The 4,584-nt window shown below is 39.6% G+C and overlaps 1 non-coding gene across 1 annotated transcript; it reads right to left on the bottom strand.

The window, feature by feature from the left end:
• Nucleotides 1-2,701: 2,701 nt before the first annotated feature.
• Smp_tRNA_01899_Gln_TTG.1.1 lies at nucleotides 2,702-2,767 on the bottom strand. The gene has a single exon. It is a non-coding gene (tRNA).
• Between the last annotated feature and the right edge of the window lie 1,817 nt (nucleotides 2,768-4,584).

The raw sequence follows: 4,584 nt of genomic DNA, 5'->3' as shown, positions 1-4,584 counted from the left end.
CTGGTAGGTCCTGGGTTCGAATCTCGCGAGTGTGGGATCGTGGATGTGCACTGTTGAGGAGTTCCACAATGGGACGAAACAGCCGTCCAGTGCTTCCAGGTTTTCCATGGTGATCTAGCTTCAATTGACTCATGATTTCAACTATGAAATAACCTAAGTTTGTTTAATTTAATAGCGGTACGTGGAAAATAGCTATAAATAATCAAAGATTTATTTACACGGCAACTGATATTTTACGTTTATTTATTTATTTATTCAGACACATAAATATTGGTACAATGAAGCACCAGATACATATGCGCCGCACAAATCTCATTTGATTTGTGTGAGGGCTATGATACTGCTCAGGTGACCAGACTGAAGCAGGTGGTTTAATTAGGGGGCCACACACGGAGCCTTTGACCTAAAGATCTGATCCACAAGGCAGTGGAGCATCGTATGGAGATGCAGTCCCATGGTAACCGGTGACCAACGATTGATTTATACGCCATTTGTTCCATCAGGATACTGGAGCCTATATGCACCATTGGTTTGGAATCAGGGTTTTCCAACTCCCCTAGGTGGACGCGCCGTGTCCACTGACCCGGTTAAAGCGCCGGAAATTCGCTTTTCGTCCTCTCAATTTCGTAAACAACAGTAATGACACGAGAAGGAAGTTAGTAGGACTTCCCTGGCAGAGACTATATACGCGTGGCCATATGAGAGCATTTGGAGAGGGAGAGCGGACTATCCTCACTCTCTGTTGTACCAGGGTATTTGGGGGCGATATTTAACACATAAAATACTTTACAATTAGAATTAATCATAACGAATCGATTCTTTATTCCTTGTTAAGTTGTTCTCAAAATAACATAAAAAGGTGGGATTTTCATGTATCAATAGAAATGACGTAAAGATGAAATCTAAAAATGATATTAACAGACTAAACACGCTTTTTTACCATTCAATGTCTCTCGTATACATTAGTTTTAGAAATAGTTGACACACTAAATAATGTTTTTCTTACTAACCGCACAACGTTCTGTGTAATATGAACTCAGAAGAAAATATGGTGGGCACCCAGGAAGTTTGCACTAAAAGCATAGCTAATAGAAGAGCTGTCGTCACTAATGGAGCTTTCGATCAGTATACTAGACGAAACACCATCACTGAAAAAAGGCTAGAAAACCTCGTAGTAACGTCATATATCTCCCGAGTCACAAATCCAAGGGTTACCGACATCAACTTCATTGACGCATCCAATGCCACTGACGGGTAAAGTAACATTTCTTCATTATTACAATTATAGGTACCAGCAATTTCAATGATGTATGTAACCGGCAAGCCATGTTCTTTTTATCCCATGTACATAAGAAACAACACTGTAGCTGACCGCCTACGTCGCACTGCATCTGTGCTTCGCCTCCCAGCCGGACGATGTATACTGCGACGGTGTTAAAACTATTATTAAATCAACCATGCGAATAATATTAACTAAATCTGGACTGTTTAAACACATGCAACACATGCTACAAACATATTGTCCAATTATTTGCTTTTCGTAACTTTGATGAACGAAAGCTGCAGCTCCTGACAGCAGCAAAAGAGAATGCTCTTCATTTGATTATATGTCAAACAATGGAACCATGAGCTTGGTTCATGAACAACGCACAGTGAATCATGGTTTTGAGTCACTAAAATTTGGTTACAGTGAACAATCCATCTGTTATATCCTGGGGAGAATTATGAATGGTAACTTCTGAGAACTATTTATGGACCAATATGATACGTATATTTCATATTGTGTAATTGCTATGTAACTTAACTATTCAGATTCATGTTTCTTTTATTATGAGCTTTATTTTGACCCATAGACTATTATTATGAGATTTAACATTCTTGAGTTATCCCTAGTCCACTAATTACTGTTCTCCCTATTCACAGCCACATTTGGCTAAATCTTGTACAAAAGTTATTTTCTATTTTGTGGTACGATGTGGTCAGTTTTGTTTCGTATATAAACCCAGTATGTTTGAGAATAATGATTCATATTGCAGAGGCTGTTATTGGTGTTCTGGATTTAACTGGCTGGGCTAGGTAGAAAGCAGGACTGATAAGTGCTCAAGACTGCTCATACGGCTTTTGTGTATCATTGCTCTGATCGATAAATTCACTGCTCTCTGATTGGCGGGAATCAGCACGTCCATATATTAACAGGGCACTCTCACAATCGATATAACACAATCTATCATAAGAACATGAGTGAATGACAGACATCTACCTTAGAATCTGGTGAAAGTGTGATGTGCGCTACTTATATCGACATGAGTAGTATATAACTATAGTCCGGTATACAATGTCTGGCAGCAGATGGTCGAGAAGATCGAGGAGAAAATAACGGGAACTGAAAGCAATTGGTATGAAACAGCGAAGTCTAAGACAGTCGACGGATATTTGTAAAAGAACAGTCATGTTTGATTGGTATTTTGCAAATAAAATATTTACTGTATAGTTCTCAGATTTTACTAAGGTATTCTGTAATTTGTATTCAAATGCATTCGGTTGTTTCCACTTGTGCTCTCATTCACTATAAAAGTGCAGAAATAACAGCCATAGATATGGTAAGCAGAGATGGATAGTGGCTAGCAGTGGAATCCAGGACGCGCGTTTCGTCCTATTTGGGACTCGTCAGCTGGATGTACCTGCATCTCAGAGTTGATGTTCACTCTGGGACTCGAACCCAGTACCCTCGCTTCAAACGCCATCGCGTTATCCACTCGGCCACTGAGTCCTGATAGCCACTTGCAGTCCTAACACATCGATGGGAAGATTCAAACAAACAACACTAATTGAATTTAAGCCATAGATATGGACTTAAGTAGGAGGGTTGCAGAATTATCGAGTGACTTGTTACGGAGGAATAATAGTAGTAAGATGAGAGCAAGAAATTATTATAAGGTAATAAAAAATGACGGATAAAAACGTAACTTTGTGAATACTCACCGAAGAAAAAAGGTATTTTGAATTGATGTGAGAAAATATGATGAGATAATTTCACAATGATGATGTAATGTAAGTGTTTAGTTGAAATTCGAATGAACTGTTAGTAACCATGTAATTCTTAATCGAATTTTATTTATGATACGATTCGAGAATGTTTGGCAGAGCGTTTGAAAATATAATGAGCGTTCACTCCTTTATGCTCACCGAATTGTTCTATGCATGGCTTGTCAACTGAGTCAGTCATGTTGAGTTTGTTTGTTGAATGCAAAGAGTTCGGAAAGTTATCAAATTGTAAAGGTTATTGTCTTAATTTTGACTCTTAGTTACTTACGCCTGTTACCCCCAATGGATCATAGGCCACCGACCAGCATTCTCCAACCCGCTCTGTCCTGAGCCTTCATTTCTAATTCTATCCAACTTTTGTTCATTCTTCTCATGTCTGTCTCCATTTCTCGGCATAATGTGTTCTTTGGTCTTCCGCTTTTCCTTTGACCTTCAGGACTATATGTGGGGACTTGCCTTGTGACACAGTTGGGTGATTTCTTCAATGCGTGTCCTATCCACTTTCAGCGCTTCTTCCTGATTTCTTCCTCCGCTGGAATCTGGTTTGTTCTCTAATTTTGACTCTTAGCAGGGTATTTCTCTAAGTATCGCTATAAATTCACTTGGGAATATTTAGAAGTCAGAATACCAGTTGTGTTGGGCAAGTGTGCATTATTAATGGTGAATTAATTTATAAAATCACCTATTTTTTTTTAAAAAAAGGTATGTATACTAACATTTGCAAACACTTTCAAAATACTCGAGGAAGTCTCACTATACTTACTGAAGTATTATCAGAATTTATTTAACAAAACAGAGTGGTCCCAGAGTGAACATCAACTCTGAGATGTAGGTACATCCAGCTGACGAGTCCCAAATAGGACGAAACGCGCGTCCTGGATTCCACTGCTAGCCACTATCCATCTCTGCTTACAATGCTTGTGAATTAAGGCTATATCGAGGCAATACGCACAGTATGCATATATGCCGATTAGAGACTGACCAGTTGCAATCCTAACACATCGATGGGAAGATTTAAACAAACAATACTGAATGAATTTAAACTTCACTTCATCGCACAAGCAAGTGGCTATCGGGACTCAGTGGCCAAGTGGATAACGCGATGGCGTTTGAAGCGAGGGTACTAGGTTTGAGTCCCAGAGTGAACATCAACTCTGAGATGTAGGTACATCCAGCTGACGAGTCCCGAATAGGACGAATCGTGTGTCCTAGATTCCACTGCTAGCCACTATCCATCTCTGCTTAGAATAATCATCATTCGTGAAAATTTAAGGTGTGTCGTAGATTAGTAAAAATTGCTGACTAACTGATGAATATATTCACATGTAATTAGGAAGTTGGAGTCTAATCCAAAAACTCCGCCTGTAGCTCCTCCAGGGGCTACTGCCGGTCCCAAGCCCGGGTAAAGGAGGAGGGTTGGGCATGGGGTTAGCGACCCCATCCTGTAGAAAATCAACTCGCTAAAAAAACGCTAACCAGAAAAAATCATTCAAACCATTCAAACTCTGCCCTGGGAGTAGAAGGAAAAATGACGTCTCA

This window comes from Schistosoma mansoni, chromosome 1 (assembly GCF_000237925.1).
Source record: "Schistosoma mansoni strain Puerto Rico chromosome 1, complete genome".
Taxonomy (NCBI): Eukaryota; Metazoa; Platyhelminthes; class Trematoda; order Strigeidida; family Schistosomatidae; genus Schistosoma; species Schistosoma mansoni.
This window is presented reverse-complemented; position numbering and strand designations above follow the sequence as displayed.